At 38.8% G+C, this 27,623-nt stretch overlaps 1 long non-coding RNA gene across 1 annotated transcript in view; it reads left to right on the top strand.

Annotated features, from left to right (window-relative positions):
- LOC130150608 (uncharacterized) overlaps positions 1-27,623 on the top strand; it is a 58,728-nt gene that overhangs the window by 1,987 nt on the left and 29,118 nt on the right. Inside the window, exon 2 of the long non-coding RNA XR_008822294.1 lies at positions 4,147-4,330. This is a non-coding gene — a long non-coding RNA (uncharacterized LOC130150608). The remainder of the gene's footprint in view (positions 1-4,146; positions 4,331-27,623) is intronic.

Below are 27,623 nucleotides of genomic sequence, written 5' to 3'. Positions count from 1 at the left end.
CGCTGGTAAACTCTGCTGCTTCTGGTCCAAGTCTTGTGATTGCCTCTAAGGAAAGGCTGGTTGAAGCCCAGACATATGGTAGGGAGTGGGCAGAGAGCACAGCAGACAGCAATGGCTCCAAGGTCTCACAAGGTAGCATGTAGTTGACATATTACACTTAAGTATGGAGAAGGAGTTCATTTTGGCTGATGTTGTCTAGCTACCACAGGTGTAATCAAGCCACAGAGAAGTAAGAAAGGCAGAGTGAAGAGGTATAAGCAAAGCAGCCCAATGATTTTGGTGCCACCTCTGTAGGACTAAATGAAACCAGCAGCATGTGTTTGTGATCTAGTAGGAGACTAGGCTAATAACAGCATTATTGACCCCATTCCTGGACTGAACTTTGGTTTGAGGGGGTACCAAGTGTCAGGTTCTGCTTGTCAGAAATTCTAAAGCGAGGGCTCAAGAAATGCTTCGTTGGGAGTCCATCAAAGTTCTGTGTGTTGCCCTCAGAGCTTACATATGTACCTGTCTTCTTCACAGAGCGAAAGCATGAGCCTCTATGGCCAAACTTGCCTTGTCCACTGGAGAGAGTTGCTCTTTGAAACATCCTGATGGTTCTAAGTTGAGTCAAACCTTTGATATAAGGCAGAGTTGGAGGTTTTAAAGTTGGAGAGGTGCAAATATATCAGGGGAAAAAAAAAAAAAAAAAAAAAGGCAGTCAGTTGTGCATAAAAGGTTTGAGACTATCCCTAAGACTACCTGTCAGTGAAAAAATTAAATAAACTTGGCCCCTTTTGAGGTGCACTACAGGCCTGCACTGTGAGGATAGACGGGGCATTTTAGCCAAATACTTTAACAAGAGCAGTGCTTGGGAACACTACTTTAACAGTGTAGATGTGACCAAAGGGGAATTCATGGTGACTGCCAGAATCACAGTGCTTTCTAAAGGAGTGATTTTCTAGAGGGGAACAGCATATTACTGTGACAAAATACTTGTACTGCCTTATCCAACTGTCTTAGCTCACAATCTATGCATGTAAGAGACAAAAATAGGAGATGTTAGAAATAATGTAAAGTGTCTAGCATATGACAAAAAAAGATCATAATGATCATGGGAAATGAAAGTGAGATATGACTTTATCTGATTATGAAATTACATAGTGGAAGGAGGGTTACACTACTAACCTACTATGTTCAGTGGGCTGTTAATGATGGACAGCTTAAGAGGATGGAAAAACTTAAGAGGCATGGCTGTAAATCTGGTTCAGGAGGAACACTGAAGATCAGCTAAATGTCACAGAGTCCTGATCTGTCTGGAGTTTTTGGGGATAAGTCGGAGCTGGACTGTGCACAGGTCCAGCAGCCTTGCAGACAAATAAAGATGTTCAGGTCGTCACGGGTATGACAGGACCAAAATGTCACTCTTGACTCTCTTGCAAGTGACCAACAAAGGGAGGGCTTGCAGTTCTGGTTACCTCTCACCTCTGCTGCCAGAGTTGCCTGAACATGCTTGCAAAATTATATTGTGCCCCAATAAGGCTACAGCAACTGTCTACCTTCCTAGTGCTACTTTGGTACCAGCTGGTCTCTGCTTTTTGTACCCACTCATCCTTGCCCCCTGCTTCTCTAAGAAAGACACTAGTGCTGCATATAAAGTAACTGTGTGTTCAAAATAAGAAACCATAGCCTTTTTTAATATGTTCTTTAGGAAGATGAATTATCCATAAAAAGACAAGCACATTTATTTTAAATAAAATGTCTGCCAAGGTGACATTTGCCAGTTTCTGGTACGATGGGGTTATTTTTGAGTGTGGAACTTTTCTCCCAGAAATGTAGAACTTTGGATTATTTTTTTGAGAAACAAGAGTCAGATATTGAACAGATACTCCAGAATGTAGAAGTCTTCTTAAAGCCTGGTTTGGATGATGGAGTAAGAATGGACAACATGGGCTCTTCTAAAAAGTATGCCCTAAATCAAAAGCGAGGAATTAGAATTTCCATTCACATTGAAGAATTCCTTCTTATAAGTCCAGTCTTTCAGCAGGGTCTGGACAGGCTCATCCTTGCAGACTCTTTCAGATGTACTCTGATAGTAGAAAGAATAGAATGAGGAATTGGTCCTTTAATACAACACGACACAGTTTACAAGGCCAGCTACAATTTCACATGTCCAAGGTAGGTAGGTAAAGGCCAAATAAATACCTGGAATAATTACTCAGCAGGGAGGGTTTTGCAGGGAGTGGGGGGAAAATAATTCTGGCAGTAGTCTCAGATAAGGAAGATGTGGGCAACCAAGCCATGATTCTTTCAAGCATCAGATTATTGCTTTGCAGAATGTTCACAGTAAATCACTCCTTCCATCAATGCATATAGGGATATTAAGGGTTATAAAATTCATTTAAGAATTAAGAAAGTAGCTCAAAATGAGGCTCCAACAGTAGTCTGAAATGATTAAATGAGCCAGACCAAAGTCTTAAGACTGGGAAAATAAGAATTAGGAGAAAGAATTGAGATGAACGGACAGTATTTAAAAGCACAGATTCTAGAAGACCTGTGATGAAAATTAAACTCGGGAAATATTTCATACTTCAAGAACACAGAATTACAGATCCTGCTAAGGTAAGATAGATTTGAGTCTTTGGTAGGACATTATTGCTTGGAATTATCTTTTCTCACCTCCCTTAAGATTCTGTGTTTGAGTGAGTTATTCCTAGCACTTATTTGGAATCTAAGGTCTGGAAATTCTTCTTTGCTAAAGAGATTTTTCTGGGGAAAAAATTTGCTATGTTGCTATCTTAGTTTAATTTTTTAATGTTCTGCCTGTCATTGTGATGTTTAAATACCATATGCAAAATAAAAAAAAAAATCAAGGCAAACAGATGACATGGAACTAGTGAATATACCTGAAAAATGATGCCTTTATGTAAGCAAAACTCTATTTTAAAGAAAGCAATATAATAATTAAAACAAGAATGAAAATAATACATCTGTAATTTCACTATTTTTCATGTTGAAACTTAAAACATTTTAGACATTGGACAGATATGTAGGAAAATACAGTCTTTATTTTACACTGTGATATCTGTGAATGGTTTTTCTCACGAGTAACTTATTTCAATGTGTAAGACCCCAGTTCTGCAAACACTTCAGTATGCAGCTTAGACCATTTTGTTTAGGAGGGGCACCAACCTAAATGAGTTGCATATTTATGGTCAAATTTCCAAAAAGGGATACAAAAGTTAAAGCTACTCACATATATAATAGGTTCAGTGTAAGTGCTCAAATATGGACAGATATTTATGAGTAAGAATTTTCAGAAGAGTGTTATTAGATCTGAATCTTATTTTAGATTCTGGTCCAGTTTATTACTTTCTGTCCAGAACTAAATGCATGTTTTAGATCTTAGGTCCAAATCTTGCAAATACTTAATGCATGTTTAATTTCACTGTATCTGAAAAAGTTTTAATGTACGTTAATATTAGCAGGATAAGGTTCTCTAGGAAAGGGTGAAAACCTGACTTTCTCATTGAATTCCCATTGGTATCAGCAGAGTCAAGATTTGCACTGGTATCCATGATATATGAGCTTTCATAAACCATAAGGAATACACATATGTTTTTAAATTTTCTTTTTGGACTTCCAGACCACTTTCTTATAATCTTGTATTCTGTTTCAGACTTTGCTTTTTTGGCATATTTCTACTCTAAAACCAAGATGCAAAAAGTTTATAGAAAGTAATAACTATCTGATTTGTTCTCTGAATGAACATAATAATGGGTCAGTAATCAGAGAAAGAGTACTGTGCTTCGTGTTGTGTAAAGGGGATACATCTGTGCATTTTAGCTGACACATCCCTAACAGATACCCAGATTGCTAATAGCCACAGCTGATTGCAATGCTAGGTCTGAATAAAGAAAATTAAGACGGGCTACCTCAAGATATGCTGGGAAGATGGAATTTCTAGGAGGGTTGCCATGGTTAAATTTGTGATTTTGCTCTAACCTCAGTAATGAAGGAGTTATAACTTCATGACATCTTGAAATGTAGAATTATGGAAAAATTCAGGAAATGGGCTTCTTGCTCAAAGTACAGCCAGCTCTGAGATCAGACCAGGTTGCTCAGAGCTTTATCCAGTCTGGTCTTCAAAACCTCCAACCTCCCTAGGTAACCTGGTCCATTCCTTCACTGTCCTGATATGGAACACTTCTGTGATGAAGTAGGAACTGCTGAGCAGAGTTTACGTGCCTTCTTGGAGCATGCAAGGGAGCAAGAGAAAATGGCTTTTGCACATGAAAGTTTCAAGAACCAGGGTGAGAAGCGTCCCTGGAAGAATACAGAGGAAAGAGAGGTGAGTCTCGATCTGTTTCTGTGCATCCTGTTTCTATGGGTGATCAGAGCTTGGATGTGGAGCAGCTGTAGGGTGCAATGGACGTGATTATTCTCTGCTGGGATGTGATTATTCTCTGCTGTGGTATATCTGCTTTCTTCAAAATAGTGTTTTGTGATACTAACAGTACCTGGAGAGTCAATTTTGAAATAGTGCAATTGAAATATCAAATAATTAACAGAAAGGTTAGTGGTTACTTAGTATCAAAACTGCAAAGCTATTCTTATGCAGCAAAGATAATAGGCAAAAATCATGCTAACGTAGTAAGGTTAAATGGACATCACTCAGGTTTTAAAATAGTGGAAAAGAAATTTGAATGCAATTCTGATAACCAGCAGGTGTTTAGCAGATCTACTGAATAGGACATAAATAGTCTTAAAAATGTGTCATTTAATGGTGAGCAATGTACTAAGGATGTAATCAACAACAATACAGATCCCAGTTTTCTGCCAAAACTCATGTGCAGAACAAACAATCCTTTCAGTGCCTTGTGGAAGAAAGTAAAAGTGTTAGTAGAACTAGAATGCACTGAATGGAGTTAGATGCTAGCTGACTGAAGTGATGGTATGGCCACCATACACGTGCATAGAATGAGGCAAAGATATCAAGGTATCTCTTAGCCTTTGAGAATAGATGTGAAGGCCAAATCTAGATTTTATTATTACTACTATTTTATTTTTTAATGTTTCGGGTTTTTTTCTCCAGCCTATGGTTTTGGCATTGTGAGTTAGTCTTCTCCTTGGGCAGATAAATTCAAGTGTTTTCACTGCAGGGTTCCATTGACACATAAGATGTACCAAAATCTCTTGGACTGGAAATAATGATTGATGATGTGCTTACTTGAGACAGAAATTATTAAGTGTTATAAAAATCTATGGAATGTATGCCAAGCAAAAAAAGCTTTACATTGAGTGAGAACTAATATCCGATTGGGATGAGTAAGGCTGGTTGTTTAGGAAACCTACTATGATTTGTGTGTCATGATAAAGGAGTTTGACTGAATATAAGTAAGGTAATTGAACAAGTGGAAAGACTTCAAAAGAAAAAGGCCACCCTGAGATTCACAGAATCACTACAGTTTCTAAGCAAACCTATTCCCTGATTTATCAAAAATATTCCAATGAGTGTATTGCTAGTGGGTAATAGCAAATGCTGCTGTGATTACAAGGGGAAAGGCTTGGGAAAATACCACAGAGGACCTGAAACTAATGTTTCTTAGTTTAACAAAACCCCAATTTGATATAAGTTTGTGTGAATTAGAGTGCCGTTCTGAAAGAGGACAATCTGGGGGCATATCCTTTCAACACACAGATTGAGCCGCAACAGAACTATATTCAGATTGGGAAATACAACTGCTGGTTATTGGATTGACTTATGAGTGGTTTCATGAATATGTTTGTAAATCACTCGAGGTAAAAACAAGCCATATACCACAGGAATCTATATCATAGAAACCACTGTACAAATAGCCCTTTTACCCTCGGAAAGTGTCCATGAAAATGAAAAAAAACTTTAATTTGAAATCCTGGCTTGAAAAGGGCATGATTAGAATACCCATGATTAGGAGAGGAAACAAGAAGTGGTCTATGAGGGCTCTTTTCAGGGAGATCCTTTGCAAAAATCTGTGCTTAGAAAAGGTGTTGGATGTGTAATGGAACATGGTGATATGGGGAAGGTGTCACTAGGTAGTATCAAAATGTCTCTGCGCTGACTGTTGGAAAAGTGCTAACAGAATTTTAAATAATCTTCTGCTTCTTAAGGCTCACAATGTGCAGCTTGCTTTACTCCAAGGACCTGAGCACATTATCAAGGTTTAAGCATTAACATGTTTCTAAGAAACAGAATGCTGGAAAACAAACAAGAAGTTGAAACAATAGGAAGATCATGCTCACTTTTGTCTGAATTTGATTCATTATTTTTATGGGCTATGTTTTAATGAAAAAGGTCTTGTTTAAATTTAAATTGCTGTATGTTACATTTCATAAAGCAACCATTTATAAATTTGTAGTATAACCCTCCTTCCCCCACGTACAGGATTCCAGATGAATTAATAACCAATTGTGTTCAGCAGTCCATAAATTTCTACTCTTTTTCAGCCAACCTCTTATGAACATTTGCATGGGTTAGCAGAAATAGTTTGGTTATGAGAATATATTCTGGAGAGTTTAATAAATTTATTCACATGGAGCATTATTGCAAAACATATCCTACATCTCACTGTACAAAGATGATGTTAGAGACTTAGGGGAAGAAGAACAAAAGTTTCTGTGCCAGAATGTAATGGGTTTCTTGAACTGAAGGTGGTTAGCCGTGGTTAGCCAAAAGAACTATACATCAAGAATGACGAATAGGGCAGAAAACTTACTCCAAGAATGTACAATAGTTACCGTTAGTGTGTCTGAGAATATTTCAAGCAAAGCAATGGGACTTCTGCTAGGGAATAAGTTGATGTTCTTAACAATGCCCTTTCTTATAAGTACTCATGATGGTGAATGCTCTCAGAAGAGAACATCAGGAGTCACTGGCTTTCTGTTTCTTGAGAACAAATGTAAAGAAGCCAATGCAGCCATTAGAAATGGAAAGCCACAGGAACAGTAAGTATGAACCTCCAGCAGTGCTTCCACTTTGAGTTGGTCAGGCAGATTCATGAGCTTCAGAATGCATAGTGACACTGTGATGGTAAACATGGAGGATCAGAGGTGAATTTTGCTAATAGAGATCCAAAAGGCATCAGTACAGTCTGCTTACGGGTGTGGGGAATTCTGAGAGTTTACCCTGTCTTCTCTTCTATAGCTATTGATTTGTGGTTTACTAATTGCTTGAATTAATCTGTGTTAGTTGTTGGTTTTGGTCGAAACATTTGCTTCTCTTATCTAATTTTCTGAGATTAAAAATATCTGGAGGGTAAGGAGGTATAATTTAGCTACTAAATCCTGTGGTTGGGTCTTTTATGACCCAACCCATATCCGATGGTTAATGCCAGGAAATACCAGCACTCCTTTGTGTTACATTACAATGTGTAACATGCTGAATGAATATTGTCTTTCATTAAATGAAACAATCTTTCAGCAGCTCTTCAAATAAGTCATATCATCAGTAATATTTTGTTCCACAGTAAAGGCAGAGATGCTCATTTGCAGTTCAGAATCATCGTCCAGCTTCTAAGCCATAATAGTAGGGCTTTTTTAATGGGTAATCTGTTTTGCTCCAATATTACTGGTGCCCACTGGCAGAGGACTACTGGTGTCACATAACCCTAAGGAGTTGTTCGTAGTCCCTCTGGCACATCACACACCTTTTCAATGAAGCAATGTATGTATTTGGAAAAAAACCAACCACTTTTAACTCTTCAGTGGTGTTCTGCCTGTGCTGCTTCTTAGATTCAAACAACTTTGCCTAGAATTATTTTAAAATATTTTTCCAGATATATTAGGACAAAATTATGCTTATATCATATTCCTGTATTATTGATCAGTATTCTTAATATTATGAGACAGCCGTAGTCTTTTCCAATAAACTTGTTCTTTAGAGTGTATCTAAGCGATCTACTGCAGAACTTTCCTTCTTTCTGAGTGTACATACGTTCATCTGTGTTGAAAACCTTTAATATATATATATTAAAGTGTATATAATATACTTTAAAGTGTAAACCTGACATTATAGTAAAGAACAGTAGCAATTGTATATCTAGAAAATCAGAAAGTACTTTCTGTTTGTAAATAAAAATGACAGAAGCAGTTTCTCCTTTGCAGATATGGGAAAGAAAAGTAAAATCTGGTCCTGACGGATTCAGAAAGGTTAAAGTGTAGTATTTTACCTTTATCAATGGTGTAGCAGTATTTGTAACAACTGTAATGGTGAAAACAGTGTCTTTAACAGGGACAATAAACTTTCTGAGGGAAGGTTGATTTAGTTTTCAGATAAATGGGAAAACGATGTACTCTATCACTAAACTAAATTGTGGCATGCTACAGCAACACAGATTTCAGCCTTCAGTCATCAATGGAAATTTTCTTATCTCAGTTAAGAAATAAAGGTAAGCTAAACCATATTTATTTGTCTGCCAATTCTGAGATGTTTAGGAAAAAAATGGAAATTCTGCATGCAGTCTGAGATGAACATTATAAGTTATTTTGGGAGCTAGTGAGATAAACCTGACTGTATTTTGTAAGTACTACTGCATCAGGTCAGACAAAATCTATCTGTCCCAGTCTTCTTTCCCCAGCAGATGACACGTACTTAGGGGAAGCATATAAAAAGGTAGTTCACAGACAGATACTTCCACTGGTATAACTCCCTGAGACAGAAGCTTACAAGCCCAGACACTGCTTCTCTGTATTTAATGGCATTTGATTTATTTGCCTTTTATATATCAAAACCCTTCATGAGCCCATGTATGCAATTATTTTTTGTAAATCCTGCAGCAAGGAGTTCCATAGTTAAATTGCACCTTATTAATTACTGTACTTATTTTCATTTACTTCATTTGGTTACTTAACACTATTTTGATGACCCCCCTGGGGTGCTTGTTTTTTTTATTTTTTTTTAATTATGAACAGTGACATTCATGACTTTATGGAATGCCTTACATATATTTAGCTTTCATTTTGTGTCTTTTTTATTTGTGTCTTTTTTTTTTCTTTTTTTTAAGGCCGAAGAGCTCTAGGCTGCTTTCTCCTTAAACATAGGCTACCCCAAACTTCTGATCCATCTTGTCATCTTTTTTTTGTACTGTTTCTAGTTTTGGCATATTCTCTTTGAGAAGCCACCAGAACTATACTCGCATGGTGGCTTCATGGTGTTTTCTGTTTCGTTTTTTTGACAGCAGATGCTTAGGGAAGTACATTAGAGAAAGTTATCATGAAGAACTGCCCTATTCCCCCAGTAACTAGAGTTTAGCTGGTAGCAGAATAGCTCTTTTGTCAGTTAGAAATGTCTACTGCAAAGACTAACTGCAATTCTCTTATCTGATTTACTGTGTGGGCCTGCATTTTTTCAGAGCAAAAATGGTTGGGTGTAGAAAGGAGGAAAAGATCAGGAACTCCTTAATTTAGAGGAAGGAAGCAGTGTGAAACTCTGGCCTAAAAAGCAAAAATGCAGTCTGGATTAGAATTGTAGAAGTTGATACTATTAATATCTATCTCTCTCTTTTTCTTCTTTCTTCCTTTCTTCTTTCTTCCTTTCTTCTTTCTTCCTTTCTTCTTTCTTCCTTTCTTCTTTCTTCCTTTCTTCTTTCTTCCTTTCTTCTTTCTTCCTTTCTTCTTTCTTCCTTTCTTCTTTCTTCCTTTCTTCTTTCTTCCTTTCTTCTTTCTTCCTTTCTTCTTTCTTCCTTTCTTCTTTCTTCCTTTCTTCTTTCTTCCTTTCTTCTTTCTTCCTTTCTTCTTTCTTCCTTTCTTCTTTCTTCCTTTCTTCTTTCTTCCTTTCTTCTTTCTTCCTTTCTTCTTTCTTCCTTTCTTCTTTCTTCCTTTCTTCTTTCTTCCTTTCTTCTTTCTTCCTTTCTTCTTTCTTCCTTTCTTCTTTCTTCCTTTCTTCTTTCTTCCTTTCTTCTTTCTTCCTTTCTTCTTTCTTCCTTTCTTCTTTCTTCCTTTCTTCTTTCTTCCTTTCTTCTTTCTTCCTTTCTTCTTTCTTCCTTTCTTCTTTCTTCCTTTCTTTCTTTTTTTTTTAATAGCTACTTGGGGCTGGAGGGGGGAGGTTCAGTGGTTGAACCCAAAATAAATAAGTACTTGCGGTCAGCCCAAAATCAAATTTTTGTGTGAATTGAAATAAAGTCATTGCCAGTAGAAATGTTCAAACCCATATGGAGCAAATGCAGTTTCTAGGGTCTGATCTCTACAGGAGAGGCTCTCAACAAATATTCACCTTTTGCAGCATATGCTTTCATGACCCATTATAACCCCACATCCTGTTGCTGTGAATAGGAATAAAGGCTTTGCTATACGTGTTTTCATTTTTCCCTGTTTCTGAAAGAAATGAGATGTTGTTTAACAGCAAATCTAATTTGGATGTGATTACTACTGTTGAGAGAATAAGTGCTGGCTGGCTGGGTAGGAAGCCAAGAAAGGTTTCTAGCCACAAGCAAAGAAAACAACAAGATGGGACTCAGGAACTCCATTCCCTTGCCAAAAAGGTAACACCAAGTTTGAGGGACGATCTCTCTTGCAGGCATAGAGAAAAGACATTTGCATAATGGGTACAGGAGTATGCCACTGATGAATTACAGTCCCAAAAGTCCTGTAAGCAAGTGGGAAGAGGTCATAAGCCTATGGCATTTGTAATGAAAAGACAGACAGGAAAGGCACAGGACTGTTGTTATTTCTTTAAGCTTTTGTTTACCTGCAAAAGAATCAGGGGCTTGTAATTCCTTTCTGAGGGAGAAGATTCAGATGCTTTGCTCCATTCACTAGGACAGTCTTGGCTGTCATTGGTCTGGAGTAACTGGGAAAAAGGGCCTCCCCCACCCCCACTGGTACTGCAACTGTATCTAACTCTGAGCAAAAATATCCTAGGATGAGAAAAGTAAGTAACCATACAGTAACTATGTGGTTGGGGGGAAGAGAATGAGGAAATCAGGGTATAGGTTTACCTCCTCACCCCTGCATCCTGGTGATAGAGGACCACATGTGTAAACTAGCAGACTCTAAGCCAGCAAGCTATAACATTTTAGGCACTGATAAGTAAAATATTTAACTCCACCCTGAAATTCCTCTGATTGCACACAGACCCCAGATTCCCAGGTTCCTTAGAAATTTTCTTTGGCAAAAATTTTAATGGCAGTGGAGAACAAGTGCAAGACAAAGTGAATGTAATGGAAGACTGCCAAAAATTAGTGTCCAGCATATGCAGTCAATACGTTGTATAACCTCCATGATTCCAAAAGTTATGTTTCACTTTAGATACAACGGGCTTGCTCTGAGTCAGTTATAATCTCTTCTGCATTGCTTACGCCTCCATTGCATGCTTGTATCGCTACAGTGGCAAACTACAGTTTGTGCTAAGCCAAAAGCTAACTGTTGCTTTACGTGCCTGGAGTAGTAGCATGACAGAGAAATATCCCTCAGTTAAGTTGAAATAGAGGATGTTCAGTAGCTCACTGTGGGACTGTGTTACTTATAAAATAGCAGGCATTACTTACAACAAAAAATGTGATTGCCTGTGCGCATCCATTAACTTATAAAGGTTATGAAGAACTTGCGATTGAAATTATTTAAATAGTTCAGTTGGAAATACTTTTCCTTTAGAAGATTCAGCCAGAAGTGAAAAATGGATGTATTTTTAAATTTAAATTAAAAAAAAACCAAACAAAAAACCACTAAAAAATCCCCTACAGAAAGCAAATATCCTTGCAAAAAGTTGTTTTTTTGGTTTTTGTTTTTTCTTGCCAAATTCCCAACTTTCTATCACATAGTTCCAACAAAAATTTTTCAGACAGCCCTAAGAACAAAAAAGATCAAATGAAATCTGTGAAGTGGTCTTAAAACTGAAAGGAGGAGTAAAATCCTACAAAGAAAGAAATTTTAAGCTGTTTGGACCACAAAGGAATATTTGAGGAGTGTACTAAGACTTGTCTGTGTCTTGTTAATTTGCCCTGAAACTGCTAAAGAGCTAATGAAGCAAAAGTTCAACTTGAATAGTTTAATCTAGAGCTGACTGAAAAAATACTTGGAGTAAAACATTTCCATATAAAATGGCTTTTTTCCAAAACCAGAACTTTCAGGAAAAGCTTTCAGTTTCTTTTAAATTCCTATACTTTTATTAGAACCAAATATTTTGCTCTTCTATTCCTCTCTTTTTTGGTTTCTGGTGGGGGTTTTTGTTTGGTTTTTTTTCCTCCCTACACTCTACTTTCTTTTGCCAATGAATGCAATGTAAAGACTGATGTCTAGAGACTCTTCACTCCCAAAATTTTCTGAAAGTTTTTCTTGTTGCTGTGGTTGTTCTTCATTTGTGATCTTCCAAAACATTCAACTCTGGAAATGTTGAAGAGTAACAAAAGGGTGAAAAAATGTGTATTTATTTGTAACCCTGCAACTTTTTCAAAGTAAAGAAAGCTTTGAAAAGTTGCAGGATACCAGATTTTCTGCTGAATAAAATCAGTTGTGTTCACAGGAAAATAGAAATTTAATTTAAAATTTGACAAAACCCTCATACTTCAAACCATATATGAAATAGCAGTATCAATATCTTCTGTAAATTTATTTTTTTTTCCAGAGCCATAGTTTTCAGTGTCAGAAAGGACTGTCAGATTATCCAGTCTTCCTGTAGATTGTAGGCCATAAGATGTCACCGGTTATTCCTGTTTGAGCTTAGTAACTGTTCCCAATTAACATGGTGCTTCTGGGATTGCTAATTGGCCTCCATCTTGTTCATAAACATTCTGAGGTTGGCAGGTGCTGTTGGCAACCATTTGACTTGCCTAATAATCTTGCCATTGGCCAGCAAAGACTGGAGAGGTATAGGCATGCTACATATTTCCCTCAAATCTTACAATGCATCCACAGTAATGGCCAAATTTCAGTATAGACGTGCCTGGGCTCCTTCAGAAACAGTTAGCTTTGATAACAGGATTTGTGGCCTCAAAACAGACCCAAGGACCTGGAGAAATGCTTAGGCATTTGGTCGGCACCGAACTCCAGCCTACTGCAGATGAACTCCTGCCTAAGACATCTCAGCTCTTTCTGTACTTACTGTTCTTACTGCTGAACAGAGATTTCTTTAGGTACAAGCCTAAATATTTTACTGACTCTAAACCTTAGTTAATGTAAAATATCAGTCAGAGGATTAATTGAGATTCTGAGAAAACAATAAAATGGGATAATCTACGGACTGAATGCAGATGAACATGGATGCTAATAGCAAGGTCACACTGATTGAGACATCTGAAGCAGACCCCCAAAGAGGGCGAGTAAATTACCACTGGAGCTTCCTGAGTGGAAGTAGGTGTCAGGCTGTGAATGTGCCAGGATCTCACTGAAATCTCACTACAAATTTCAAGCTTTGCCAAGTTTTCCAACCTGCCAGTTGGCAAGCAACAACTGCAGGACACCATTGCTATGGTCGCACCATGATGAAACCCACTGACTTTGGTGGAAGCATTCTCCTCTGTTTCCCTTGGCTGTGAAAGACTTTGGTGTTCACCATTACTGTTGATTTTATTAGAGAATGGATAGCGGAAAGCCTGAGAGAAGAGTCAAGAAGCACCGAGACAAGACAATGGAATGGGGATATGATTATGAAATTGACAAGAAAGGGTCTTGTGGTATCCTGAATTTTAAGGAATAGGTGCAGGAAAAGTATGTCAAGAGGAGGCAGCAAGTAACTGTGAGACTAGGAAGAAGTCCAAGAATGATACTAGACTTTAAACAATATGTGATCAAGATTAAAAGTTAAAGGAAGAAAACAATTCAAAGGAGCAAGAGAATCAAACAGAAGAGCTTTTTGTAGTTGTGAGGAAGGAGGAAAAACATGTAGGAGAGGAGAATTTAAAGTAGAGAAACATAACATAGGAAAGCGAAGTAATGATTTGAGAAATGTGTGTCAAATTTGATTCAGAAATAATAGCTTTGAGTAGGTGTGAAGGGAAGAAAAAAGATCACAGAGGAAGCATCAGGGGATACAGAAAACACGTGGGGATGAAAAAAAAAGTCAGGAGCTTAGAGAAATATAACAAAGAATTGTGAGAAGGAATATTTTGGGGTAAAAGGAAAGCTAATGCTGGCATGCAAAGGAGCCATTCTTCCCCTCACACACGCACCCCTTATTTCTTCTCTGCTGTTTGTTTATATCCCACTGAGGGCAGTGGGATCTTTCTATCTCTATCAATGCTGTTGAACCTCTAGCTTTACTGGTTTGATAGCCATACCTATCACTGGAAGATTTGATATGCAGAAACTAGAAGAATATGACTGAACACACTGTCAACCACATGTGCTTAGCTAACAGCACAGGAATCAAGCCTAGACTGACTCTAGCAAATTAAGCAATGCCAGGGAATGTTCCTGAGAGTTGAAGACCACTTTTCTCTATTAAATTGTTAGCATGGATGCTGGCAACACTCTGACCCAGGTCAGATAGCACTCTCCTAGACAATTCCCAAGTATGGCTCAGGAGTTAGTGCATGCCAAGGGCAGTTCCCAGTAGGCAGTTTGGATGCACTCACCCCACTTTGGCAGGTAAGGGAAGTGAATGGGACTGAGGCAGCCTGTTCTCTGCCAGATGTACTGTTGGCCAGGGAACATTCCTTAGTACATTTCGTTTACTAGCATGGATGCAGCCAAGGGGTGCATTGTTTCCTCTCTTGAAAAGAAAGGATGCAGCTACTCCTTAGCTTAGAACAAGACCAGCTTTCTTTAGATAGGAAAAGGTAAAGTGTTAGAAAGCTGCTGGAAGAACAGCCCCGAGTCTCTGAACGGGAAGATGCAAGATACACACAGAACAGCAGAGGCACGTCCAGGCAATGGAAGAATAAAAGACTGAAATTAGAAGTGTCTATATAATCTCTGGGAGTGGGGGGTAGGGGACCTAAACAAGACAGAGCTGTATCTGGATGTGCTGAAATCATTGTCTGCCATGCTGAGAAGTATTAGTGCTGCATTTGTACAGGTGATAACATACGGGGTCTTGTCCATGTCAATGCTTATAGGCACTAGGGCAGAATATTATACATGGGAGTGAGCAGCGTTACTTGTTTAGCATCTTCTCTAATGGCTATGGTACATGGAAGTACATGTAGTGCTATATAGGCAGTACACACAGTCTTGAAGCAACATGAATCTAGTGTGAAATGTGCAAATGCTGAACCTGCAAATTGGCAGATGATCTCATGGAGAGACCTGGAAGTTAGGTACAACTAGATCTGCAAGTAAGTACACAGCTTTCAGGTCTCTCCTCGCCTCCTGTGAGCATTAGTTAATGCCTACAACATATTGAAGATTCAAGGTGCTTTATAAACTTAAAAAAATCATTTTCTTTTACTGACTTATGTCAGTTGTGACTTTGTGCCTACATCTGACCAGTCAGCTGAAATAGCATACTGCGTAAAACTAACCTTTAAATGTGAATACTGTGTCAATGAATACAGCCTTCTGTTGTGGGAGAAGTGTTGTTCTTCTGTGTTAGCAAGCAGAGTCTACAGGAAGATTCTGAACTTTTGTGGGACGTTGGAGCACAGTGCTGTGATCTTGTCAAATTAAATCCTCTGGACTTGAATTCCGAATCTCTTTCCATTCAGGTCAAGTACACATGCTTTTCCCTTATTATTGTCATCTGCATGACAGAAACACCTAGACACCCGCCCTGAGATCAGCTCCTGCCAATTCTAGATACTGTATGGTGTAGTCTAGATACTGTACTGTATAGTCCAAATGGCTATGACAAAAAAAAGGGTTATATAAATGCCTTCAGGTGGAAGATCAAGAGCTACAATGCAAGCAGATTAAGATGAAATCCTGGCGTCATGTCAATAAGAGTTTTGTCATTCATTTCCATGTGACCTGGATTTGTTCCCTGGCTGACTTGTCCGAAACTATAGGGGAAGTCTGCATCAGAGACAGGAATTGAACTCTGAGTCCCTGTCTGGTGACATACCCCTTTCTGCCAAAGGGTGGGATGATTTAGGTATGCTCCTAGCATGGCACTTTCAACAAAATGCGTGGAAGCTGTGCGCATCGGAGGCTTACAGGCTTGGGCCATTCAGCCCTTGTACATCCTTTCCCTTCACCTCTTTGTAGAACCTCTGAATTCTGACTGTGAGAGACGAGTAAACTCAGCAGGTTCACAAAGAAGGCATGTATGAACCTTTTGCAGCTCGAGTTTAGGGTTGGAAGGAATCCAAAACCTCAAAAGGAAATTCAGCTGAAATGACCAACTTTTGCCTGGTTTGGGGTCAAACCCTAGTGAAAACAACACTTCAGATGGTTTCTATATAAAAAAACATTAAGCCACCCAGGTTTGTAGAAAACCACCTCAAATTTTCTTACTGTACAGCCAGGTTCAGAAAGAAGGTATGGAAAATTGGGTAATACTGCTCAAGTTCCAGGTTGATGGCAAAGGTTCAAAATATTTTAAACTTGCTCTCTGCTAGGTTCATTTCACTTCTAAAGCTTGGCATAAATCCGGCAGCCACCTAAAATGGTGTAGTACCAAGATACTTACCAGACATTTGTAGTGTCTTCTACAAACCATTTGCTAAGCTGACTTTTTTTTTTTTTTTTTTTTTGGCACTTACATTTAAAATTCCTTCCTCAGGTACCTGTGTTGATCCTTTCAGAAAACTCATGACTTACAGTGTTCCTTGGATTTTTATTCTCGAAAATATAATTCCAGACATGTGCATCCCTGCAAAGGAGAAATTAAATGTTGTCCAAAAGTTCTCCTTCACAGGCCACTAGCCTGTGCCTGTAAAAAGACAAAGCTATAGAAATGCAGTAAATCAGTCATTCTAGTAGAGCTGGAGCTCATGAAATTTTGTTCTTGCAACAGTTGACAGCTTCAGCTTCAGTATTCTATGAGGTCCTTATTTTCTTGGTGAAATGTGAGACAATAAGCCTTTCTGTGGACTAAAAATGTGCTTACTGAAACTTGATAGTGTTAGATAAAGATCTGCAAACAATTATATGTCAGCCATTTAAGCACAGCAAGACCCCTGGAAAAGAACAAATTTACCTCTTGACAGAAAAGGGTCCTGGTTCAAATCTCACTGAAGGTACGTGCACTGCTTCATAGAATGTGAGTACTCTGCTTAGGTCCAAACTAGATAGTCACTAGCTTGTAATTAAGACAAGTTAAAATAATTACTATGGTTTTTATAAAGTCTTTCTTCTTGGGAAACTATACTAATGGTGACACTTCAATGAAGTATTCAAATTTCGGAATTTGAATTCACTAAATATGATTGCAAGCTCCTTTCTGAATGTAAATTTGTATGCCAGACATGCTTGAAGAATTCTGCATAGTACTAGTAGTCCTAGTACCTCTGGTTCTTGTGCTGCCTGTTATCCATAATGAGCTAAAAGCTACGTGTCATGGCATTTGAGCAATGTTCTTATCACAAATGTGAATCAGGATAGTATCTTTAGTCCAGGAATAAAACACAAAAGCAGATAACAGGGAGATGAAAAGTAACTTCTGCACAAGGCAATACATTAGTCACTCCATGTGTATTTTCAGTAGTCTTCTGGTTGTCCTTAGTATACTCTGAATCAAGAACAAGGTTTTCCTGGGAAAAGCAATATGGTGTTTTCAGTTTTACTCAGTTTAAAGCCTGCTAAAGTTAACAGTAGCAGTTACATTAGATGAATATCATTCCCTTTTATAATGATGGGAAACAAAATTATGGTGGAGGAGAAAGAAATAAGGAGGATATAAATTGTAAGTGAACTAGGTGACATCTAAACCGTAAAAGAAGAGGGCCCATCTTAGATTGTTTTACTTAAGATTTGTATTGTGTTTGCTGTCAGATAATACAGTAGCTGATGGGGGGGAATTACCTGCAATCAGATCCTACAAATATTACAAAAGAGGAATTTTGTCCAACCTATGAAAGTGATAAGTGCTTTGATAAAAGAACTTCTGATTTCATTTCAGTGCTACCATCTGGTGGGCAAAATGCAGACAGCAAAAACCACATTGTTATAACGCTGGAACATTCTGATACAGTGAGTTTTTGTTTTATTTTGTGAAGGAAACATAAGATATTAAAACAACTTGAACATCTGGTTTGGGGATAAAGTCATTTTGCAGTGTTGCTGCCAAACCTCAGGGCCAAGCGCAAAGAGAACAACCTTCCCTTCCAGCCTCTCCATAACGCGTAACACCAAACTGTAAAATTTCATGTCCAACACAAATGAAGAACAAAATACACAGGAGCTATAGCTGTACACATCTAGAGAAATTCACCTGTTAGCTTGAAAGCCAGGGAACTGTATGAGATTAAAGCTGCAGAATTTTAAAAGCCAACAGCAGGGAAGTGGAATCATGTTTATTTTAGTATGGGTAAGTTAAAGTCAAAGTTACATCAGGCATTCTAAGGAAAAGAAGTGGAAAGGACAATCACTAGGAAATCTTTGTAATTAGCTATTGAAAGGCTCTGCTAAGATGCCGTAATGAAGACCAGTGCTGCTTTCTTTGGTACACTTAGAACTTACAATGTGAAGGTGGAAACAAGGGTCAGATTCGATGTTCTACATCTACTGCCTGAACTTTTGCAATCTGGAAGAAGAGGGACTAATTGTTCCAATTTTGTATTACTTTCAAATTAATCTGGCCCCAAACCTCAAACATTTATGCAAACTTCTTGCCTGTTAAAATGTATGTAACTGTCACAACCACATGACTCTAATTTTTAGAAAACCTTGGGAGAGATTTTACTGAAAACACTTATTCAGGATGGAAGTTCTGGCGTCGGTAACCATAGTGTGGCTGAGATTTTACCCCTGGCATTCTTCATCTTTCCTATACTGTCTTTTCTCAGATGTAAATAAGAACTAACCACTGACATTTCAAATGCTTCCAGTCCCTACTCAAATGCTCTCTTTGGCCATCTGCCTGCACCCAGTAATGAACTGTCTTTTAAAATGTGATTGAAGTTGTATTATACCATCTGGGATCACTGTGACCTTTAACCTGGCATAAATCTATGAAAATGAAACCCAGCTTAGCAAAATTTAATCAATAATGGTTTTCTTGGAGCAGGTGTGAATACACCATTACCGGTCTCTGAGACCGATACATTAAATCCTTTGATTTAACTCGGCAGACTTTATATAATAATCATCTGTGTTTCAGTGCTGATATTGGTATTTTTTGAGTCTTGGGTAATGTAAATCTTCTACTGCAGAAGGTCAGCCAGTAGGTGACTTAATGTCTCTAAGAACTTCCACTAATGAGTACAACAGTAATTCATGATAATTTCAACCTTGGTAATAAGGTTCACAGAGATCTGGTCAAGCATTCCAAAACTCCAGCTTCATCAGGAAATCTGTACTGCGGTTGAACGAGAATAAATAACCTTTTTCTGAGATTTGTCTCATATATTGCTCTTCTGAGTTCCTGCTGGCCTGTCGACTAGAACAAATATCCATTCTTCCAGTATAGATTAAAGTGACTTCTATTTTTCCTAGTACAGTCTTGGCCCTTGACTTACAAGTGATAGTGATCAGATGCAAGAAAGACTGAGATGAGTTACCATGTTCTATGTAAAGAAATGGAAACCATTTTCGGGCTTCTGACACATTATGTTCCTGAGGTTTCTGAGATTTGAGCAAATCTACACATTTTACATTGAAAAGGTGAACAAATATTAGAAATTCTCAGATTTTAATGCCAGAAGAGCAGAAAGAACAACTGCTGTTCATTTGATTTTATTTCCTACTGCAAATATTTCAAATGCATATGGAAGTTTGGGGGGTGTTTTGGTTTGCTTTTTTTTTTTCTTTCTCTTCCCCCCCCGCCAAGTGTATTATCATTATTTGTGGAAAGATCTCTTTTTGCAGTACCCCAGAAATTCAGCATTTGCTCCTATGAAGACCTTCTATACATAGGAAATTACACATGCTGGGTCAGAGATGCTGCTTCTCTGAGCCAGCATGTGTCAAAAAATACACAGTTCTGCATTTTTTGAGTGGTAATACTGATTTGATTGGAGCAACTTTTGCCACATCTGAGCTTGAAAGAACCTTGGTGTCTATCTGTGAGTTTGATACTGTATGCTTTCCCTGGGCTTAAACGGTTAACTGGGCATCTCTTGTCAGAGACAGGCTACTGGTCTAGGCAGTGCTTATGTGAGCCTGCACAGGTGTTCTTGTGGTTTTTAGCATGCTTATGTGACAGCCAGTTACCTAGGAGGCAATTTTTTTTTTTTTTCCTTTATGGCAAAATCACTTCAAAACCCCAGAGCCCAAAAGAGGAGCTGTTGCAATCCTGTATGGCATGGTCCTCCCGCTGTGTGGGAAGCGTGGCTGTCTGTGTCCCTGGACTGAGACCTTAGAGGAATCTGGGGGCCAGGAGCAGCTGCCTCATGCCAGAGGCCATATCCTGACTCCATGGTACAGCTCTCAGTTCCAGCTGCATTCAAAGTTTACCATATGCCCTAACTCCCATAGGGATGGAGTATTCTCTGTGTGAGAGACAAATGATTTTGGCTCCCCCTTATACTGAACTATACTGATTTCATATCTTTCCCCTCTCATTTCAAGCCCTTCCTGTATAACATCAGCCATAAATTATTTCCTATACATTCCTTTATTTAACATATTTCTTCTTTTTGATTGCTATGGTAGCTTTTAGAAGGAGATCCAGTTCTAATTTGAAGACTTGATCTGATCAGTTTTTCTTCCCCTCCTCAGCATTCAGTGACCCTACTACATACATGTGTATGTATTTATTTATTCCTTGGCTTTGAGATATGATAGTGCATGGCCAGGAAAAAGATGTAAATAACATGCCCAAAAGAAAAGCAAAGATTCCTTACTTGGGGTTTAGTGCCTTTTGAAGAAAAATTGGTTTTGACATTTTTCACAATTTCTGGCTTGCTCCTCGTGGTAGTTTACAATAACCATTGTGAGCTGAGTATTCCTTATAGACCAGGACTAGAAACAACATCTCTTTGTCACAATGAGATTCTGGTAGTACCATAGGAACAACATTCCTTTGACGTGATCCACGAGATCTGCTAGATTTTCTCTTCCATCATACCATTTTTTCTGATGACCCACACAGATGGGTACACGAAAGTTGTCTTGAGCTCTGGTCTTCTCTAGGCAGCACGATTGTCACCATTGCAATGACCTGCTACTTTATGAAGCTATTCTCACCTTCATAATTTTCTTCATTGCAGACCACAGTAATATCAGTCTTTCTGCCAGTATCCGTGTCATTAAGTATACTCACAGGTATTCCAAAAATAAGCAGAGGCACTTGCCTCCTCCACAGGGAGTTCAAGCTGATTTTTAAACTGAGAGTAGCAAAGATGGAGTCCTGCAAAGACCGTGTATTTTTTGATACATCTAGCAATACTAGATTTGAAAGGCAATTTCCCGTATTTAATATTTTAGCGTGCTGAGTGGTGAAGTAATGGCTATTTTCAATAACAGCACTTTTTTTTTTCCAGTGGAAGCTCATTCTCTTTTCATACAGCAGCTGCTTCCTACAGGATGACTTTAAGGGTGCACACATTACAAAGAGGTAGTGAAAGTGACAATGGCTGGATGTGCGTCAAGTATGTTGGAAGAGAACCCTATTGGCCCTCAAAGTGCCTGGGATGGGTGGCATGGGATCAGAAGGTGCACAATGGCACTCCTGTTGGAACTAAAGCTGCTAGAGTCCATCTGCTCTGGGCTTTTGTTATTAATCTGTGCATTAGTAATAATTTCATATATATTCTGCCAATTCCTTAGGCTTGTCTGGTCGTAGGGTTCCTTCCGCCAGATTTTTCGGCCTGTCTTCTGGAGCCTTTCTCTGGGGGATCACTCCCACCTCCTTTATGTCAGAACGGATAACAAGTCACTTATCTCAGTGAGCCAGCAAAGTTTATACATTTCCCAGCAGGCTTCACTTTGGATAACAAGGCAGGTTGTCTCTGGCAAGGACTAGTGGCTTGTGATACAGTCCTTTTAAAAGCTTTTGGTAAAATGGGGTTTACAGTGATACCAGCTATTGAGAATTTGATTTCTCTGGTGCTGTTAATAGGTTTTTTTTCTCCTTCAGCTTTTTGTCTCTTAGGAATAGTATCCAGTCATTTTATGAACTTATGAATGCTTTCATTATCCTTTTGTAGCCAGCAATGATGTCTGGCACTAGAACATTTGATTACAGACAGCAGAAAAGAAAGTGAAAATGTAACCTCCCTATAGAAATTATAGAGATTTCAGGGGAGAAGATGTATTGAATATACAGATTAGAGGAGAACCTTCCTGTGCAACTGGCTGGCTTCCCAGTCTATTGCTATTGGTGCAGTATATAATAAATGGCGCTATATCACCATTTACCTTCTTTCTGCTGATTTTTTTAACAGTACCAGAGCATAATGAGTTAAATTCTTGGATTTCTGCACTAACATTTTCAGAACCCAGTAGACTCTAGTGAAATTCCTTCTTTTTTTTTTTCTTTTCTATAGCATCAAGCTACAGACAAGCATTTCACCAGACCTATGGAACATATTGTAATAACTTTCTTGAGCTTGCCATTACACTTCAACTCTACAGATGAGGGGGAAAAGGGCATTTTTTTAAAAGACTGTGTCCACTAATCCCAGTCTTGGGGCAGAATTGGTTATGACTGTTGACATTTTCAAATGTGGGACTCCCAGATTCTAAGAGTTGCTCCATGCCTTGCTATCTGTAATAGGACAAGGAAAACACAAGAGTTTCATGCTCATTTTGTTAAAGCATCATTCTCATAAGCCCAAAACTGTCAGTGGTATGTAGGCTGAGTATATTCCTATGGAAGTAGGTGATTATGGTTGCGCGTTGTCAGTAGGAACTAAACCATGGCATTTTACACACTTCTAGCTAGAACCTGTTTTACAGCAAGAGAAAAAGTTCAGGTTTTTGATTCATGGGAAAGGTAATTAATAGTTTGGGGCAAACCTCAAAAGAATGCCCTCAGATTAAACTAATCCTGTTCTTTGGGAGATTTAAAAGCTAATCTCTCCTGATCAAATTTGTGCTTAAGGGGTGGCATGAGAACAAATTTTCCCTGTACCACTTCCTGATAGTTATCAAGCTTGGAGAAAATTTCCCATCTTTCCTAATTTATTTAAAAGATGCAGATAATCCCAGTGAAATCAGAGGGTCTCCTGGCCTCCTTAACCATGTATACAGGAGCAGGGCCTTGTGCATTAAAATCCAGTTGAAGCACAGAAGTTCACATTATGTAGAGGACTAAAGAAAAACAAATATCATGTCACACACACAAAAAAAAAGTTAATTTCACGGACCTCTCACATAAAGTTTCACTGGCATTTCAGTTAGGTCTTGCCACTCAAGGATCCTGAGAGAGCACATTTGCATGTCATATTTATATGGGTTTCTGTTAAGGCTAATAATTACACACAGGCCTCCTGGCACTGCATTTGCAATCACACATACCCTTCCCTGTGCCTCTCTATGCTGAAATCAGTTAAAGTCTAAGTCTGGGACAAACCACATTGCCTTCTTTTAAATGTCAACACGATAGTTTGATTATTCATTTGTCACTGGTAGTTTATTCAGAACAGTGGAAATCTTTTTTTTTTTTTTTTTTCCTTTGGAAGTTCCTAATTGATTGGAATAAAAAGAAAGCATTATGTAGTGTTACATACGATCTTGTTTATTTGGCAGAGTTCTTCCTTAGCTGCAGCACCATTCCTTGCTCTACAGGTAGTGTGTGGCCTAAATGAAACCTTCACATCAGAGACCCTACAGAAGATGAACTTCTGATCTGTGCTTCATGCCTCAGGCCAATCTCTTTTAGAAGGTTTAATTAAAAATACATTGAGTGGGTGAAAGGTGCTTCTGACTTCGCTGGACTTGGGATCAGGAAGATAATTATATAATATTTATATAATATAAAATCCTTTTATATACCTATGTTTGTAGATATAGTGTCTTCATTTGTAACGTAGGAATACTCAACAAGTCACAGGCATCTGTAACACAGACAGTAGACAAAACTACAAGCAAGCAACTAAACTAAAAAAAAAAAAAAAAGAACCATAGACAATAAATTTCCATAAAGGCAAGATAAAGTTCAAAGAGAAAGCTAGACTCAGACATTCAGTTATAACAGAGATTTATGACTGTATTGGAGAAATATTTAAATATGACAGTTCCCATGTTTATGAGCAAAATAACAAGTTCCCATGCAGCTAAATAAAATGCATCTTAATACCCTTATGCTAGTCTCTGTTTATATGAGTTTATACTAGTATTCAGACTGATGATAAGGGTTTGCTACTGCAAATAACTGAAGATTGATCCAGATGTCGGTGTTGGTTCTTAAAGGAGTAGAAAGCAGTGTTTGTACTGAAGTATTGAAAGCAGTGAAGCTGCTGTTGATGGTTTCTTATCTTTGGTATTACATTTTATAATGTGTGGTAGGGATGAAAGCAGTGCACAGAATGGGTGAATGATATTTCAGTAGTTGGTATGGAGCGGTTATTAGGAAACAAATTTTATACTGGATGGTGGATAATCTTAAAGCATCCAGCCTATCTTCGATCCTTATGTAGATTCTATATCCTTATTAAAAATCTGATTCTCCCTTTGTCTTTTGTGTTGTTATAGGGAAAAACTTAGTGGCTTTGCTGTTAAGACTTGCTTTTTTATCATATCTGGGGAAAAAAAATTGTTGTTTTATTGCGTGAATGTGATGGAATGTAATCCCTTTGACTCTACTACGGATTACAGGATAGTGTAGGGCAAAAACTGCTCACTTGTAGTGCACAGAAGGACAGCTGCTACTCAGAGTGTAACCTCCTGGGAACTGTGGAAGCTAGGGGCACCATTCAGTTCAATAACCAGTTTGTGCTGCTACATCAGATTTGCATGGGAGAAATAGCAGTAGCAACTAGAGGAGACCATGAAGACTGAGAGTAGGGAATGCAAGGAGAGAAGCACCAAAGCTCCACTCATTTTTCCAAAAGTTTGAAACCTTCTAATTTCTAGCCTAAATTTAGTCCTAGCCAATTTACAACTACTAATACTGTTATTGTCTTTAGATTTTCAAAGTTCTTCTCTGTATCTACTTTTATACCTTCCCTTATGTCTGCTGAACTTACAGTCCCTGGGACATCCAGCAGCCTTTCTTTTCCTAGACTGAACAACCCACTGGTTTAAGTCCCCTTCTGAGGCAGGCTCTGATCAGCTGTGTGGCCATTCTCTGTACCTGCTTCATTTTCAATACATGTTTGTTGCACATGGGTGGTCAGAATTGTATTGTTCTCATAATGGAGGCTTGCCAAAGCTTTTAGCAATGACATTAATACTTCCCTTTCTTTAGCAAGACATGCCAGAGTCATAGCTGTCATCTTCTTTGTGGCTGCATCTTGTTAATGACTAATCATCAACCCTTTCCCTCTTCTGCCCTGTTAGAGCTGTCCTAATAAAATCTGTAGCTGTGCACTGAAACTAACAAGAGGGATTTTGTTGCAAGGCTATGCTTGGATATTGCCATTAAAATTTCAAATAAGAAGTTCCTTCTGTTTGCATTTTTCAGGCAAAATTCACTGCTCACTCTGACCTCAGTAGCCAAAAGATTATTTTAACAGGTGTGGTATTTATGGGTAAAGAGTCAAACAAATGAGGTTGGTTGTGTGGTTGTTTTTTCCCTGTTTTTTATCCTTTCCTGTGATTATGACAAAAGATCCAGGGAATAAGAAGGGTAGAGTCAGCCTATGCCAGATTGTCCCACTTGATTTGGAGAGCAGAAAGGATTCACCAGCTGAGTAGCAGGACCACGTTATTTAGCTGATCTACATCTTCCTCACAACCATTTGACTCTGTGACTAGCAAACTACAGAATGCTCTGGTGGCAGGTCCTCACCTCGTGCCATGGTGCCACTTGGCAACTGTGCGCATGGTCACAGCAGGTGCCTGCTCAGCCCTGCCTGCTTCCCATCACACCCGCCTGCAGGAGCTGCCTGGGCCAGGCATCAGTGCTGGTCTTAAGGAATGCACAAAAACTCTCAGGCATGGTGGAATAGAAAAGCAAAACAGTAGTGGTCTCCTCTTTCTCTCACTAGCACACACCTTGATGTCCCCTGCTATCCCAAATCACCATCTGCTCCCTAATGGACCCCAATGCCCATCTCTCAAATATGCAGCTCCAGAATGCCTATGCAACTGCAGGGATCATAGATTGGTTTGGATTGGAAGGGACCTTTGAAGGTCATCTAGTCCAATCCCCCTGATGTGGACCATGTGTTGATTCAACTCGGCTCTGGGAAACATGTTTAAATCGGTCCGTGTTGTTCTGTATGTTGCAGACGCAACCATTCACCGTAAACCAACGTTTGGGACATTTGAGTAATTGCTGCAAACTTTTACTGATAGCTCCATTGGAACGGTGCCACCAGTATTTGGTTCCTGGTTGATATAATGCCCTGAGACTGTTTCCTTGTATTTGCAGGGAAGAAGTATCCATGTTACTTGCAAGGATTCTGGAGACAGTGATGCTTCACAAGGAAGACAGAGTCAGTGGAAAGAAAGACTGGATCTTTTGCTAGTTTCTAAAGACACCCTCCTCTCTCCCTTAACCTCAGAACAACTGCAGACATTTCTAGAGTGCACCCCAGTCTGCCTGTGTCTATCCTTCTCCAATGAAAGTACAGGGAAGCAAGAGGAAAGATCAGGCCAGAATATCTAACAGCCCACTAATCTGGCCCAGAGGGTAGCAGAGGACAGGCAAGAACAGCACCTACTTGCCCCTGCCTTTGCCTAACTCTTCGCTGGTTAGAGGATTTTAAGAAGCCTGGATAATCCTCTGCCCCTACTTCCAGTGTTAGGAGCTTAACATTCAGAAAATAAGCCATAGCTAATGTCCTCAAAATGGATCAGGTGGAATCTATTAGGATTCACCAGAACTTCATTAGGAATAGAGTTTATCTCTTCAGAGCCTATTGATATATTAACGCTGCTACTACTACTACTATAAGCATCAATAATCGTAAATATCACAGCTTATACAGTATCTGAACGACACCTAAGGATGATATAAAATTTTGTGTATGTTTTGTATAACACTTCATTCAATATTTAATCTACTGCATGTCCACTTTTTCTTGGACATTTGTTGTTGATGGTTATCTTGCCACTGTAGCCCAAGTTGTTCTTCGAGGCATGATTCTCTGCCTTCCTCTCATGATTAATTTGTTTTGCTTTCCAGCTTTTTTCCCTGTGGGTGGAAAATTCAGCCATCAGCAACAACTGACTCTTTTGCTTTTAAGACACAGGGTGCTCTTTTGTGGTAAGACTACTGTGTTTGTGCAAAAGTAGCTTTACTGCTATGCTCACACACTATGATCAGACATGATCCTAAAGCATTTGACCAAGTCCCTAGGTGGTTTCTCTGTCACTGTCAGGTCCTTGTGTCACACTGCTCATAGCTCCTAAGGGGCTGTTTCCCTAGCTGAGAAGCAAAAAGAGTATAAGGTCTTTTCCAAGGCAGGGAGGTGAGCGGAGTGCTACAATATTCTCAAAATGCCATCCTTTATATTATTAGAGAAATCTTCCCAAAGGCTGTGAAGCCAGGTGTGAGGTGTGTTTGTGTCACTGGCCTGCTG

The sequence above is a fragment of the Falco biarmicus genome, chromosome 5 (assembly GCF_023638135.1).
Source record: "Falco biarmicus isolate bFalBia1 chromosome 5, bFalBia1.pri, whole genome shotgun sequence".
Taxonomy (NCBI): Eukaryota; Metazoa; Chordata; class Aves; order Falconiformes; family Falconidae; genus Falco; species Falco biarmicus.
This window is presented reverse-complemented; position numbering and strand designations above follow the sequence as displayed.